This window comes from Neopelma chrysocephalum, unplaced genomic scaffold (assembly GCF_003984885.1).
Source record: "Neopelma chrysocephalum unplaced genomic scaffold, ASM398488v2 Primary Assembly neopelma1_61, whole genome shotgun sequence".
Lineage (NCBI taxonomy): Eukaryota > Metazoa > Chordata > Aves > Passeriformes > Pipridae > Neopelma > Neopelma chrysocephalum.
The window spans coordinates 1,342,336-1,359,870 of record NW_020897716.1 but is presented as its reverse complement, the minus strand read 5'-3'; the positions used below and the strand labels follow the sequence as shown (position 1 = coordinate 1,359,870).

General features: G+C 37.2%; 1 long non-coding RNA gene across 4 annotated transcripts in view; it reads left to right on the top strand.

Annotated features, from left to right (window-relative positions):
- LOC113966705 overlaps positions 1 to 17,535 on the top strand; it is a 52,763-nt gene that overhangs the window by 17,824 nt on the left and 17,404 nt on the right. For all 4 annotated transcript variants that reach the window (XR_003533933.1, XR_003533931.1, XR_003533932.1 and 1 more), the window contains one exon: positions 3,875 to 4,130. This is a non-coding gene — a long non-coding RNA (uncharacterized LOC113966705). The remainder of the gene's footprint in view (positions 1 to 3,874; positions 4,131 to 17,535) is intronic.

Here is a 17,535-nt window from a genome sequence, read left to right as displayed (position 1 = left end):
AGATCTTGGTTGGAGAGATTGACTGTTGATTAATTAATGCTCTGGAGGTCTCATCCTTAAAGGACAGATGTTGATATTTTGCACATTTTTTGAGTGGATTCTGGTGTTTTATAAAAGCAGCTGACAATTTAAAAATCTGAGATTCAGTAATATAAAATATTATGAAAAATCCACATACTGCAGTTTTACCAGAAGTGAAAACTTCCTTTTACTCTAGAGAATACAGAGACTTCTAACAGATCAAATAATAGAAAAAAGAAAAGTGCTTTACTGGCATTTTTAGGTCATGTTTCAATACATACTGAAATATTCTCTTTTATTCCAGAGTTGTTCCAGATTGAATTATTTTCATATTTCTTCCAGCAAATTTTTTAACAGAGTTTTGAACTCTCATTAGAGTGATGATTTATTTTCTCCTTTTGGTTGTGTAAAGCCGCTGAAGCTGTGTGGCTATATTGGGAGCTAACTGGGTGACAGATGTACAGAGGTATAATTAATACAAACCAAATGCACATCTAGTGTAAGAATTATATTTACACTTAATCTAATATGTATTCATAGCAAGAGTGAGGGGATGACTTCTTACTCTTTCAACTTCAGAGTTTAGAGTAATAAAATTCACTATGCAGGAAAAAGACAAAAGTGAATATAGAACTCAGTAACATAAATGAAGGAGAATCTGCTTTCTTTTCTGCACGTAAAATGTTGGGATATTTTTTCAAAAAAAAAGAAGACCAGTATTACAAGTGCTGCTGTGTGTGGCTGTAGCAGCTTTCCAAGTGAGTCATCAGCTGTGTTTGGATCCAGTCTTTCAGTTCCACTGCACAGACACCTGTGACTTGAAGAAAAGGATTTCCCACATTAGCTGGCAGAAGCAGTAGGTTTTTATAGTCTAAGGATCGTCTACTTGAGAAAAAAAACTAACAGTGAGTTGCAACTTTAGAAATTGCTTCACAGCTACCTTTGACAGACCCTTTCCTGAGGCGTTGTGGCTGCTTGGTCAGAGGGAGAAAGGGACGGATTGGTGTCACCTCTCACTCTGCAGAAGGGGCAACCTATGGCTCCCAATAGCTCCTCAGTAATAAATGCTGCAAAGTGCACGGTGTCACCACAGGGAGCTGAAAGACCTCAAACAATACAGGATCCCCTGAATCAGGTCCAGTATCAAATGCTACCTGGACATGAAATATGGATTAAAAGGATCATTCCCCTATCTATAGAAATTATGTATCTGGATGTCATTGGATGTGTCATTAGATGCCTACTTGCATTTTCCAACATCTTTTAATTTAATGAAATCATTATTTCAACATCTGTTTTGTCTGTGAAGAGAATCTGAAATAAAGATAAACCAAGTCTAACCATTACAGAAGAAATTTATTACTTCTGTACAGATCCTGAAAGAGAGAAAAATTTGGTTACAAGTTTCTCATGACAACTGTTTTAAAGGATGATCTTTATTTAGTTAAGAAGTGTTATAAAACCTGTTTCAAAAAAGAAACCTATGTGGGTTCTGGCAAGCCATTTTTTTAATTTTAATTTATACTGATTTTTGTGTGAACAATTTTCTTTACTCTATGAAAACTTAAAATGGAAAAAAAGATTGATATAAGTGAAGAATTTCAGTCTTTTCCTATGAAATGTCACATGGCAAAAAAGCCCCAAGCCACTTTCTGAACAATTTTAATGAGCTTGAAACTATTCTGTTCATCTCAGTGGAGGTTTAGTAATTTCATGTTAATTTTGTTCATTTTTTTTCTCCTGTAAGAAAGGGGAGGATTTCAGATCTGCACTATTTGTTGTGATTGATATCTCATTTTGGCTGTCAGTCACCAGCAGGCTTTTGTTCCTGGTGCAGGTCAGCTGTGAGAAGGCAGAATGCCCAAGGGTACACCCTCATCCTGGGCAGAGCTCAGCTGTCATTTCCAAGCCCACAGGCGCTCCAGTGTCTCCTTAGATAGCTCTAATGAAGTCTAGTCCCACATATCCAGTAGATGGACTCTTAAAATGAATCCTAGCAGCTGATTACATTTTGTTTTGTTCACTGGTCCTAGTTGTATTCCTTGCTGATAGCCAGTGTCAATACATGTGCTCCTGCAATGGACTATGCAAACATAAAATTACAGTTAAGTAGTCAAAAGTCAGGGTGTGGAAGCAGGGCCATACCTTCACTCAAATACCATTACCCCAGAGTTTTAGCCATTTTTTCATGGTTCTTAATCATACTTGGCTCTGATTGATTAGAGCCTTAAAGGCACATTTCCCTTTGCATGGCAATCTCATTGAGCTTCCTGTAAAACAGGCTGATTGATCTCATTTAATTTATGCCTATTTCATTTGGGGACACATATAAGTCTCTGGGAGGGAAGAGTCCATCTCTGCCTATAGGGATCAGTCGTTTGGGTGCAATTAGTTTATAATAGTTCATAGCCTCAGACCAGTTCTCTACCAGAGTGCTTTTCACAGCTGGCCCTGACTTGCTTGTATGAATTCAGAGTTATACAAGTTACTAAAAATTTCCTTGCAAAATATGAGTTTTAACTGCTGGACAGAAGTAAGTGTATATATGTCATTTTCTGGTGATATTCCTCCTAAATGGTTTGAGTGGTGGCAAGAACATTTTTTCTCAACTGTAAATGCAATTGTCTTTTTAAGTACAATGCTTTTATAATCCTGGGCTAGGAACAAATTAATCAAAAAGCTAGAATTATTTTCAATTCTTATTATTACCATCAACTATGTTGATTTTTCTTTTCTTTTGAGAATCTGAAAAAATAACAAAAAGCTCACTCTTCACTTCTTAATATTTGAATGGATAGATACTTCAGATTTTAACTGTGCTATTATTGTCATGCATCACAGACTATTTTTATTCAAAGTAAAACATTACTTACGCAAGCAGAATTTTCCCACACTATCACAGCTTTAGAAGGTGATTTGATGAATTTAAAGGGACCATTTTACGCTACTAGAATAGATGAATCTGTGGTCTGACAGAATCTGGTTATTTTGATGTCCAGTTATAAACAACTGAAGTGACTAGGGGCACAACCTTAAAATACAGACTGTTTTCATACTCCAGACTGAAAAGTGTCAGATCTGTGGTATCAAAACACACTGATTTATTTGCTGCATGTTCCACTCTATGTTGTCAACATACTCCGTACTGGGGAAATTACAATGTGTACTAGTCCACATGTTCTATACAATGCCCATTTACATGAGATGCTTCAATCTTGCATCTTTAATTTCTTGCATTGCAATAGAGGTATTCCATGTAAGCTTGTTTTCAGAAAAAAATAAGCCATAAGTCATGCACTGATAAGAATTTCCCACATGGTTATAAATGAAAGTGCTGTTCTGCTTGCTTGTTACAGAATTGAATTACTTTACATGTCTGTGTCCATAGCACCAGGTTGGCCACTCAGTCAGTTAGTCACTAGTTTAAAACCTACTCAGAGGCTTACAACCCAAGGTAGTCTTGCTGTAAGTCAGTATCTCTACCGTGCAGACAATCCAAGTTGTTTGAAGAAAAAAAATTTTTTTCAACAAAAAAGTATGTTGCTGAGGTGAAACACTCAAAAGTTATACACACTATGCAGCAATTTTATTGGAAAAAATTCTTAGATGAACATCATGTGGTCTGCGTGTACTTACAAAGGGGTATGTTAATGGAAAATATATTCGCAATGCAAGCAAAATACCTGCAAATAAAATTAACGCTCAATGGGAAACATTAGGAAAATAAAAACCAGAACACATCTAAAAAATTGAAGATGTCTCTTGGTGCTGCTTCCAAATAGTGAAATAAAATTATTAAGAGAAATACAGGAAGGGTTTTTTACTGTTGTTATTATTTTTTCTTTATCAATAGGCTTCAGGAAACTGATAAACATATGAAAAATATCCAACTGTAGCCCTGAGTTACCCAAGACCTAAGACAAGCCAGGTGTGGGGGCATTAGTGACAATGAGAAATAAGGGGCAACAGGGCTGTTGTTGCTTCTTTAGAACCCCACTCAAGGGCTGGAGGTGAGTGTGAGATCATCTCCTCTGCTGCTCCTCCCCAAGAGAGTAGAAGTCATGGGGCTGAGCGGTCAAAGGAGAACCTTAATCTTTTTCTCAATGGAGGTAATTTTTCTGTGGCCTTTTTGTATAATGAATCAGTTATTTGAATTAATCAATAACATTCTGAAGTATCACTGGACTGGCAAAAATTTCTTTGATTGACTTTCCTTTTGTTTTTCTCTTGAACTGCTGTCCTTTTTTGTCTCTAGAAGGCTGTGTTGGGTTAATCCTACAGAGGGATAGAGGCCGCAACAAAGTGTTGAGGAGTATCAGTGAAAATAAATGGTGGGAATTAAACTTGTCAGTGCATTTTCCCTCTACCCAGGACTTCTGGGAGGTGAGGTCCACCTCACTCCCAGCCTGGAGTGACTTCCTGTACTCTGCTTCCATCGGTGTAAAACCAAGTACTCCTGGTTGCTTATATCTCTGCACATTTGGTGCAAGATATATCAGGTCCTGAGTATTTTAAATTCAGAACAGAATATTTTACATGTCTGCAGTGAGAGATTTTCGTTCATCCATATAATAGCTATATGCTTTTTCCATATAAAGGTAGTTTATGATTTTTACCATTTGACAGTATTGCCACTGGGCTATGCAATTCTTAAAATTTAGTCCATCCACAATTCCATAAAGCAGCAATTAGCTAAAAAGGAAAATAGTTATTTGTGTATAAAGTTATTTGTATAAAGCATAAAGAGGAAGAAAATATACCTGCCAAAATTGAGTATTGTAACTTCCAAGAAGTCGGAGGTTTAAAAGGGGTGTTCTGGTCTTGAGGTTTAAAGTCTAAAATATTGGGAAAGCATAAAAATATTATTTTGACAAAATAGTCTGCCTTTCCTATCTTCTCCCAACTATGTATTTTTACCTATTTTTTAACTGAAATCTTAATTATGAAATTCATTCCATCTAACAATAGTTTTAGCAAGTAGGTCAGTCCTTTTTCATATTTTATTGCTTTCTACCATATTCTAGGCAATTGTGTAGATATTTTAGTATGTCCAACTGGAGATAAATTATCCTAGAGGACATTCATGGTTGTTTTGGGGTATGCACTGCCAAAGCAGTATTGCTATGGAAAATCATCGTGATACCTCAAACTAGTAAGTCTCCATAGCAACTTAAAAAAATAATGACAGCTGTAGCAAGAAATTTGCTAATAGAAGCCCTTAACACATTTGTCTAGACTCAGTCATACTTCATACTCATTATAACCAGTAGACGGATTGTAAGAAAATAAAACAGAGAGAAATAAATAGGGAATATCTGCTTTTCCTGGTATTTCCCACTGACTTCAGTTAAGTTATCTGACCTTGTCTGTGGCCAATACAACCATAAAAGTGAAATGTAAGAATATTTAATAACAGATTAACTGCAAAATATTTGATTCTAATATGTACATTTATTATGTGCGATATATGCAGTGGAAATTTCTCATTAATTAGCATAAAGATAGGTGTTCTGAAAACAAACAGGAACATTCCCATACTGATAATGTTAAAATTATTGGCTGTAACAGTCTATGTTGAAAAGGTTGAATAAAAAATGCAGCACTATGAGAGATATCCTGTTCTTAAATGGCCTCGCTCAAGTTCAAATTACAGGCCACTGATATATAGAGAAGGATTCTGTACAATCAAATCACAAGAGAGATTGCTAGCTTTGGCCTGCTGGAAATGTGCTAACACACTAGAGAATAAGACAATTAACTGTGCAACTGTTGAGCTACAATATATAGCAAGAACAAAAATTTTTATGGGTTGGCATCAGTTTAAAAGAGATGTGACATAGTTTGCTGATTTTAAGGCACCCTTTGAATTTTCTGTATAAACAAAAATTGTATCTAATGGAGCACAACTCTATATAAGACCTTAAAAAATAAAGAGTTAATCACAGAACTGAAAAAATAGTTAAAACTGATTTTATCTGATTACATTTTTATTGTGAGTTCTGCCAAGAATACATGTTCTCGGGGGGGTTGAAAAGGTCAATTTAATACAGCTGAAAAAAATTTTGAGACAATTAACTGAAGAAAATGTAAACAGAAAGATGAGAAAGATAATTGTCCGTTGTTGAATAACATTTTACTAGATTCCGAAATTGCATTTTCAAAATGATGTTGTTGCAGTGATTTAAAGAAAGAACAGTACGGGTCAAAGTAAAATGAAAAGCATCTCTAAATCATACTGAAACATAGAAAAAGAAAACTGGAACAGTCATAATAACAATTGTCTTGGATTTTAAAAAGTAGATAGTGGAAGCAAAATGTTAAAGACAAAAATCTATGGTTAGCAGATCTAAAAATAAAAAGATAGAGAAAGGAGTTCCCGGTTGTACTGGGAATCCTCATAATATTGTTGTTCTGTGGCTGTATGATGATAGCAGAATTCATGAAAAGCAGAATCTCAGTCACTTGGTGTCTGCATCTGGGGAAAGCCAGATGGTAGTTATATGACATGATGATGCAGTCCTTTTAATTTTAACCAGTTACACAGCAGTTTGTTTAAGTCAGACATTTTAAAGTTTGCATGTGTACTTAACTTGCATCTGATAGTTTTAAAAGAACTGGCAAAAGACTCCCATGGGCATTTTATTTTGGTGATTACAGTGTTGAAACATGGGAATTTTCAAGTTCGGAAAAATCTAATGTGTGCCAATATTTAAAGATGATAACAGAACTAACTCAGGAAATTAAAGGCCTATCAAGTTGAGATTGCTCAAACACAATTAATGTCCATCAACATTAGCTTCACAAAAATAATTTTTGTCAGACTAATTTGATCCCATCCTCTGATGAGATTACAAGTTCTTTTCAATCAAGATAATATTGTTGATGTAATAAACTTTTTGAAAGGACATGCATTCACACCAGAAGACATTTTGTTAAGAAAACAGAGCAATAGAAAATCCACCTAACATCTATGAGTTTAATTAAAAAGAAATAGGTCCTATAACTGTAAATGAAGAACCGTCATGGTGAGAATTTGTTCCTTGTGAGATTCATCCCCCCCCACATTATCTTTCTTAATGAGACAAGAAAACATGACATTTTGTTGATGAAGTTTTCCTATACCACTGAAACTGGTAGAGGATTAAATGATAAATAAGGCTGGTGAATGAGAGAGCAATCTGAATTTCCTTTCAAAATGGAACAAGTTATTTTTTTGAAAGCCTGTGCAGTGAGAACAGTGTGAGCTACACTTGTAGGATGGAAAAGACTCCATGCTGGGAAATAGGGACCGAAAAGGATTTGATTTTATGACGGATAATCAGATACACGTGGAGCTCCCGCAGTGCACCACGGCCAAAGTGCTAAAATGATCATTGGCATATAATGAGGAGAATATGAATAAAAGCAGGGAGCTTGCATTATTCAGGCAAAGATTTACTGTGAGGGAAAAGGGAAAGTGCTACACAGACTGTAGCTCCTTGGGGAGGTCTGGCCTGGTGCTTCATGCCTCTGATAGAGGAGAAAGTGGGGCACTGCACAACTCCTCCCTTGTACCTGTGCCCTGTGCTGGGGTTCAGCAGCCAGTCACCATGCTTCATCCCTGCTGACCTTACTCTGTAGGAAAGGATTTTGGTCTTCTTCCTTGTTTTTTTTTTTTGTTTGTTTGTTTTTTTTGTTTGTTTGTTTGTTTGTTTGTTTTTTTTAAACATTCTTATTTATTTGGTTTTCTTTAAAAAGAAGGGTTTGATAGGAACTCTGGATGAGCTTAAAGGACTGCAAAATATGCTGAAAATGAGGGACTAAATTTCAAACTCTTGATTTACTAAAGAACAGAAAAATGGTACAAAGGCATTCCTAATTTCGCTGGAAAAGATTAGCAAAATCCATTGCCTGGAATTAGAGAAATTTAGGCTTAAAGTAACTTACCATAGAGAAGCAAATTGACCACAGGAAAAACCTACTGAGGCCTGCAGTGGACTTTCTCTGAACAGAAAATTTGAAACCATGATCAGTTTTCAGTCTTAGCTGCATTATCAGTCTTGATACAGAAATTCACTTAGAGGAGTCCTGTAGAAGTGTAATGAAAGAAGTCACATTAAATAATCAATAGATCCCTTCTAATATTAATATATTTTTAGTCTAAAATACAAAATGCTCATGTTGTTCTGTTGAGATGATCTGCAACAAGGTCTTAGTGATGTTCTTTAAAAATGTGCTTTGCAAATAATTTTAATTTGTAACCTAAATATCAGGCATATAAGCTGTGAAATGTTCAAATTCTTTATTATGGAATAAAAGATTGATTTTTCTGGTTGATGTAAAGAACAGAAGTTCACCTAGATTACAAAATCTGGTCTTTCATCTCCAATTAAGCATGTTCAGAATTGCTTATTTCTGTCCATGTAGGAAAGGGAAAGCATAATGCACTGCAGCTGTAGAGATTAACTCTGGAAGTCAGGAGGCTCTGTATTCCTGTGGGAATACAACTGACAGCCCAGCCTGCCTGTGGGCCACCCTTATCCCCTTGCATGGGGTCATGCAGGAGATGTGTTGGAGCTGGGCTAGGGGACGAGGGGAGGAGGTGATGGAAGGGCTGCAGTAAGGGCATAGATAGAGACTCCTGCCACTACTATGATAGAAAATATTCTTCCTTATGCTTTCAGATGGGTTTATTTGCTCAACATTTTTTGTTTGTTTGTTTGTTTTGTTCAGTTCTAGTTAAAAGTACATATTAACTCAAGCCATTTTGTTTCTCCTTTCTCATTGCACCTGCTGGCACCTGTTTCATCTTGTTATACCTGCTAGCATAATGTCACTCTTAGAGCTAATTCAGCCATCCATTCCTCTGCTACCCTGCCCTTCCTGCATGGAGTGATTCAGAGCCTGGTCTTCACATGCAGCCTTCAGCAAGAAGTTAACATAAAAAGGAAGAAAAAACCCCGCACCAATAAACCCTGCTGCTTGCATGGTTGGTCATTTGACCCATGTTACAGGCATGCTATCTGCACTATCAGTGAAATGAAAAAAACAGTGCCTTTTTGTATGTCGTTTGCTGCCAAAAAAATTCCAAGATGATCTGTACAGTTTGTGAACACCACCTCTGCTAAAAGAAAGAAAAGCTGAACTGATGGAGGAACAGCAATGGCGTGGATTTCAGTGGGCTGGGGAGAGAGCACTGCTTCAGGTTGCCCCTAGAAAGACCAAACATCCCAAAAGACAAGCATTCTGTAGAGGTAAACAGAGAAGGGCAGGCTTCCCATGGCTTCTTCAGCCATTTGATACCATTCATAGCAACCTGAAGAGCCAGGTCCCTTCAGAGGTTGCCTCTGAAAACATACCATATATTTGCTTAATTCTCTAGGTTTTAATTTTTTTCCCTTTTTTTTTTTTCTTTTAATGTTAGTACCCACCAGTTCTCTGAAATATGTGTAGAGTTCTTTTGGGTTACACTCTGCCTCAGACAAATGTCTTTAAAGGTGCAGCCTCAGCATTACTTTGCTTATACGTATACTTGAGTGTGTGTATGTACTATCTACATCTGGAATGAGGGGCTGTATTAAAAATAAAATAATTATAAAAATAAAATGAAATGGCCTCACATGGAAAGCATTTGGAAAGGAAAATACCGGAGTAAAAATGGAAAAATAAGTACGTGTCAGGCCAGCTGCAGGTTAGGAGCAGCTCTCTGGGAAGCCAATGGGATTTGCTGGTGCCCTTCATGGGAAGGCAGAGACGAAGCAAGTACAGCTGCCCTGTAGCACTCTAGTGACCAGGGCTTTAGTCATGCTGCAGGAGGACTTTTAGCTGTAACCTTGCTGGCCTCAGGAGTATTTCTCAGAAGCTAAAGAGGTCAACTTCAGCAAGACCGTGCCCATAGATAGTCATGACCAAAAGAGAGATCCCTGGGGTAGGCAGCATGAAGCTTTTGAAGGTGCTTGTGCCAGCAGATATCTGAGGCATGGGGCATAAGAAAGGGAAGTTCCCCGAACAGCCAAATACATATGTTAAACCCTTCTCAATTTATTCATGCACAAAGGGTAAAGAGACCCTAGGCTTCAAACAAAGACATCATACACCGAGTTATTTGTCAGCTTCTAAATTAAGAAAGGATTTTTATACCTTCCTCTAAGGGATTTACTCACATGATTAAAGTTAGGCATGATTTTAGGAACCCCAGAAAATCAGTCACCTGATAAACTCTCTGCTTCAGGTTAAAATAAATTACATTTAAAAAGCATGTTTCTTGAAAAACAACACAAAGAGGAGATATTATAGCAACAAAAATTTTTCTTAAAAATTATTAAATTATTTGGTCTTTTAATAATTGAAAAGGCTTCATTACCATGCAAACAAATAACAGGTTGGCTATTCACCTTTTGGAAGATGGCATTTGCATTCCTATAATAGGAGAGAAGAACCTTAGAAAACTAATGAAGGAGCATAAAAATGCAAATTACTGCAGCTAATTGGCTGTGCCTTCTTATACCTTCTGAATTATTAATTTATGACCGAATAAATCTGCCCCTTTTAAATAAAATAATAAGAACAACATTGTGCTCTATGCTGTTGAGTGCATAGTGTTTGTTCCCTTTATTTTATGGTGAGTTACTCTTATTTGCACTAGCAAGATGCTTGCAGTGTTCTGTAAAACTCTGCAGGTCCAGCACTCCTCTCATGCAGACTGACGTTATATTTTCTTTTTCTGAAAAAACAAGACAGAAGATGATACCGTTATTACAATAATGCTAATTACATCTTTAGTGCCATTGGCAGTAAAGTTTAATTGTGAAGCAGGCTCAGAATCCTGCAGCCACCTATTTACATGCCAATATGTGAGTAATTCCATCCACTTCGTTGAGATAACTTACATTCATCAGTGGTTGCTGCCCAGCGGGTTGAAGAAATCAAAATAAAATATTTGATAACAGGGTTGATATATGTGCATTTTCCCCTGAATATTATTTTTTCTCCCATAGAAAATTTGGGAAGCTTCTGAGGAACTGCTTATTTTACCTGGGATTTCCATCCCTGTGACACAGCCCTTTGGTGTATATGAGCACAATTTTACAAGTGCTGGATATTCTATCTGGCAGATCTGTACATTCACTGTTTACACACCTTCATGGGGAGGCCCTCATATTCCCTGTGAACACTCACTGAGACTGTGCAGCACATAAACAGTGTGTCCAGTACTTTCTGCACTTGCCTTACATTGCTCAAATGCTCCACAGTTATCTGAAAAATTCTGGATTCATGTGTTTAAGTAATTCTGTGGGACAAGTGCTTAGAAATTAGGCTCAGCTTGCATGATTTGCTTTTTCCCTGATGGCTTCTCATATATACCAGTAGCATACTTAAATTAACAATTTTTCATTAGAAAAAGATGTGTTCCATCACTGGGCATTATTTTGTAGGTGATGCCTGCATGACCAAGATTGAAGAATTTGGCCTGTGGGATGGAACTTTGCTTTAGAGGACACAGGCACCACTTTCTGTAAGGCAGAGTGGTTATTATTACAAAAATCAGCCCTTCAGGATGAAGTTTCTCATTCTTCATTTTAGTCACCAAATGATTTCTTTTTAAAATACAGCCGAAACAGGTTAAAAGTTTTGTTGCATTGATTGTATGTTGCTTAGTGCATGGTACTCCAAACCAGAAAAAAATCCATGTGCCAAGGAAATTGTTTGTTTGTCCCAGCCACCACTGGGGCTGGGGTGCCTAAACCAGCTGCCACACTGAGGCAGCTCTTGGAAAAAGCTTTGCTCGAGTTTATCTGGCCAGCTCAAGGCTTCAGTTATGAAGACAACACAAGGGAGTAGCTGTGAGTCCAGTGAATTTCTAGTGTTGGAGGTAGGTAAACAAAAGCTGAAGAATATTAAATCTTATTTATTTTGTTTATCTTTTAGCACTTCTATAATTTGATTGCACACAAGCTTTGCCTAGCTCTTCTTCTATAGCATCCAAATATCTCACTAGCATCAATGCATTTCCCAGGTGGGAAACGAACCTTATCTTTAGTTTGTAGAAGTGAAATTGAGAGATGCAGGGTAGGTAAAATAGCTGCCCAAGGCTGCCTATGAATACTTGGGCTGGAATTTGGGCTTTCATCCTGCTTGCTGCACAAACTACTGAGCCATCTTTTTTTGCAGCCTGGATTTTCAGAATATTTTTTAAACAAAAGAACACAAAGTTTCCTCTAGGATGACTAGGAGACATTGTCTTCTTAGGCACCAGAAATTTGGTGGCCATAGCATGCCAGTTTTTGTTGAGCAAATTTCCATATACATATATATATATATACACATATACATATACATATGTATATACATAGAAATGTCTCAATCACTGAGCAGCATTCTGTAAAGGATCTGTAGAATATTATATTTCAGGATCAAGACCAAACCTACTACCATTTGAAAGGGTCATATTAAGCATTAGGCCTATAGTATGTGTTACTTAAAATATTAATGAAGCATGTAATAGCTGTTAAACTAAAGCCAACAGGAGTAGTGAAGAAGATACCCTGATATATTACCCAGAAGATCAAGGAGGAAAACAGTTCAGGAATAGGTATTTCAGTAAGAGCCTATAGGTAGTAATTAAAATCACTTAGGCATAAAAGAATTTAATCCAAATAGATGTGTGAGGAATGTAGCATGTACCTGCAACTTGCTGACAGTGTCTGCTTCAACCACCTCTTTACACCTGAAATCTTCTCTCTTAACTAGAGAGTATCAGATGTGTTTATGCTCTAGGAGTTATTGAAGAAACAGAAGAAAGTCATGGAAGAGATAATAATTATCCATAGATTCACATAGAGAACGAAGAGGATCACAGGGACTAGTCATTTTCATTTGTCAACAGGCCAAAAACTAAGGGGATTAGCCTGCAGCAAATTAGATTAAATATCAAGGAAAAATATGAATTAGTCATGGAGGGAGTATTTTAGAATCAACATCGTGAGACTATTTAAGGCTAAACTTCCTAAAGCACAGCTGGAGATGGTTTAAGGTTGATTTAAGTCTCCCATCACAAAAAGGATAGTGGAGCTCACTAGGAACAGGCTGCTCTTGTGTTCCAGCCATGGGCAGTCTTTTGAACTTCAGTGCAGGTTTTCTTCTCCCTTTTGGAAAGTGACAACCTGGTCAACTAGCCCTCTTCCCTCCTTCATGCTTTAGCCCATTAGCCGTACACTTCTTAAACAGCTTTCTCATTTGCACCTGAGGAAAGGCAGACCTCTGGAAGCCTGCTGTTCTCCCTGCTTTGCTAGGGAGGAGGTGGAGATGTTCATTCACAAAGGCATGGTGTTTTCTGCAAGATGTGTGCGTAGTCGCAAACTGAGCTTCTTTAAGAACAGGCTTTTGGAGAAAAAGCCAAAGCAACACTTCTTACCCCATGAGGAAAGAAACCCAGCACAGTGACTGAGAAGTGCTACACATTCCTTTGGGAAGAACTACGTCACTTCCCAAGCTTTATTTAACACTTAAGGTGACTATTATTTATCTCTGCTGACAAAGTTGCAAAATCACCTGGGCAGGTCCTCACTGGCAGCATAACACCCCCCCTTCCCCTTTTATTGGGCTGAGCGTAGAGAGTGCGTTGCTTTCATCGTGCCAAGGGTCTCCTGGTGGGAAATACGTGATGGGCACTCAGCCTGTCCCAAGGAGGCAGAGCCTCCAACACCCCAGGGAGCACCGAGCAGTGCTTCCTAATCCCGGAGTGCCCTCTAGTGCTGACAGCACGATGCGGCTCCCGCCCTGCCGAGGGGAGCAGGTCCCAAACATGGCACCCCCTTGGGCATGGCCTGAGCAAGGCTTGCCCCGGTGGAATGGGAATGAAAGCAAGATAGCACGTGGGGCTTCACATCTGCCTTGCAAGGTGGCTCATTAGGTACCCACCCCTGTGCAAATAAGTACTGGTCATAAGTACTCCTACTTTTGCCGTAGGGCATTCCTATTTTACCTTAATTTTCCATAAAGCAGTTAAATAGGAAAGCTACAAAGTGATGGGCAACCCACACTTGCAATATTTTTGAAGAATAATCCCCAAATCCTTTTAATTTATGGACACAATATTATGTAAACTCATTAGAATCTGAAGACATATTCACTTAATTTGAACAGGGCAGCTTGCTCTTCATAAGAGTGTCACTGTGTTGCTCAGCAACTTGTGTACCCAGGACTGTTTGACCTAAAAGACAACGACTTGGATATGTGTGATCCAAACAGACTAAAAGGAACAAGGAAAAGATTTTTAGTTCTTCTCTGCCTCCACTTCCCTTGTCTTGTAATTTAACTTCCCAGCTGATGGGAATTTTACTTTTAAATGACAAATGTGAGGCAGCCTTATAATATTGGTCATTGCTAGGTGACTTTCTAATATGTAGGTCTCCTAAATTCCTAGAAAAATTAAGACAAGCTTATGTACTTTGCATTAAGTCTACTGCTGGAGAAATATTGACAAACCAGTAAGTCTATCAGGGACAGCAGGGCACAGAAATCCATGTGACATGCTATCCGTGGAACATGCCACATCTGCTGTTAGAAAGTCTCTGTGTGTTTGAGTTCTCTTTTTTAAAAAGATATTATTATCAATTATGACCATTGTGGAAATAGACTTGGGCTATTGGTGCAGATCCTATTGTGGTTTGACAGACAGGAAGATGGAGTTATAAATAGGCTCAAGCGGCTCAAGGAAGTTAGTGACAGGCCTGTCTGTCTGTCTGTATATTGGTGGAGAGCTTGAATGGGATCTTCAGAGAAGAACCTAGGTGATCTCTTTTGAGAAGAGCTTTATATCCTGTCTTGAAAGATTTGCCAACACTGGATGCACTGGTCTTTTAATGACTGAGGAAATTATTGACAACATGTCTTCAAGTACTTCTCTGGTAGGAATTTCCATTTTGTGTTATCTTCAGAGTTAGTCAATCCACATCATTCCATTTGTTTCTTTACTCGCTGTTGTGAGTGAGGTCTACTACTGCAGGTGGGAAACAAGGAACCAAGAAGTGGTTCTTTAACAGGGCAGATCATCAGAGGGCATAAATCATTTAGGAGTAGATGAAGACATGATATTTACCCTCACCGAGAACTTGCTCCCATCTGTGTATTTGGTACCAAAATGTACTGAAAGGTTTTTATGGTCTTGTTAGGAAACACTTCCTGGTATTTGAACTAGTATTAAAAAATAAGTAAATTGATTTTGATATAGTAAATATTTTCAAACACGACATCTACCACATATTAAATCTTTTTAGCAGCAGAAGTTAGTTGTCTCAAGAAGGTAAGATCCTCTTGGGGAAGAAGGCCATCAAAACTGGTAATAATAATGATGAACATTAATATGTTATTGTTGATTTAAAATTGATATTCTTTTTCCTGTATTGTAAATAAGTGCCTCACATTAGATTACTATCTAATCTGTTGCTTGGAATAACAGAGGGAAACTACAGCTTTAGTACTGATGTGTGACAGCACTTCTCTTTGCTGGTGGAGCTGTAATTAACCAAGTGATTTGTTAAGGGAAGGGCTTTACATCACGTGAGACTTGGATTACATCATGTGAAACACTGAAGCAGTTTCTTAAAATATTTTTCTTCGACTTGCTCTAGAATTTCTTGAAGAAATAAAAGTTTTTTTAAGTGTCAAGAAGTCCACTGGCTTTTGAAATTTGTGGAAAAGTGACAGCTAGGTTGAAGTGACTCAGAACTGAGTTCAGAGATTCCTATTGAACCTAATGTTTAATCTACTTAAAATAAAAAAATCTGCTTTGATTTTGGTTATTTTAAAGACAAAACAAAACAAAACATACTGTTTTACTTTGACTTTGTTTTTTTGTATTTCTTCTGAATCTTTGGTATATCTACTGACATAAAGCCAAAGAAAGTCAGTTAGAGCTCCAGACTAACTAATTTGGTGTGGCAGAAAAATGCCCTTTACAGTTGCTTTGCAAATACTCTTCTTGCAACCATCTTGTTTATGAGAAATTCTGGAAAAATAGCAAAATAACAAACCAAGAAGCTTTGTTCAAGCATTTATTTTTTATTGAGTGATAACTTCATCAACTGAAGTCAAGTGCTTCTGCAGAAAGTATGTCAATCTGTACATAGCTATAGGAAAGCAAGGCCCAGGTCACTAAATAATTTCTGTGGGCTTTGGGTCTGTTCTCTTGATGGCAGTACTGTGAAAATGTTGGTAATTAATATTATTTACAAAGGAAGAGATTTAAATTGCTCTATTATCTTTAGCAATTAGTGCCAGATTTCAGCTTATAAAGTGTTTGTTTATGAGTTGGCCCTAAAGCATGTACAGACCAGACCTGCTTTCTCTAAGATTTCTAAAATGCTGTTACAGACGTAGTTTTGTGGATGTTATTTGCTTGTTTGGGGCATCTGGAGTGCCATGTAAAGTTTGTTTTCTCTCACTGAAATGACATGGTTCAGGATTTTAAAAATAAGAGGTATGCAAAATTTTACTTCCAAATATAATGATTTAAAAATGCTGATCAGTTCCATTCGGTGCCAGAGCTCAGTGCTTCAGAAAAATAAAATTACTTATTTTTCAACCTAAATTTAGACACCTTCATTAAAACCCCCTGATAAACGTTCCAAAGGAATAAGTTAATAGAAAACAATTATCACCCTAACACTTTGCTTTAAAAAGAAATATTTTGTGTAATGGCAGATCTGGGGGAAAAAAAAATCCTACAGATAAAGGTACTTTAAAATGTGAAAATTATTAGAAACCAGTGTGAAGGCCACCTGGAAGCATTTCTTAACAGAGATAGATACAACAAAAAGCAGGATGGTAAAAGCAAAGGCAAGGCTCAAGTTGTTTATTCCTAAGCAAACAGGAATTCTTCAACAAATGGTAGTTTTGCTGAGCTGAATGAAATGAAAAGGAGAGAAAGATGAGAATTTAGAGATGTGGGAAACCTATGAAACAAATAACCAGAGATATGGAAGACCAAATAAAGCTTAAGTCATCAATAAAGTGAAATCAGAAAACCTGCATGAAAACCTGTAAGTTTGCTGAACTATAGTTAAGGATGGTGAGTACTGCAGAATGGTGAAAGATTTATCTCAGTCTTCACCATATGAATTAATGGTGAATATATTTTTCTGTAACTTATTCCTTCTAAGGAACAAAAATAAAGGATGTTACAAGGTCAGGGTGCTGATACCTGGAGATACTGAAATAATATTCAGATATTTTTAATCCAGATTGTGTTTCATTTGATAAATCATAACTTCTCTTTAAAAAAAAATATCCCTGAACAAGTTAACAAAAATGTAGTGAAGAATGGGATGACATTTAAATTGAATTTTCTTTTCAGAAAATGCTTCATGCCTCATGAGAGGTATGACTGAGGAGAATATGACTGAGAGGTATGACTACAAGACAAGAAAACCTCACTAAAGTAAGATTAAATGGTTAAGCCTTAGTATGGGCAAAGGTGAATACTGTAGTGCCTCAGTTTCCCTCTCTAAATACATATGTGTTTACATGCATATT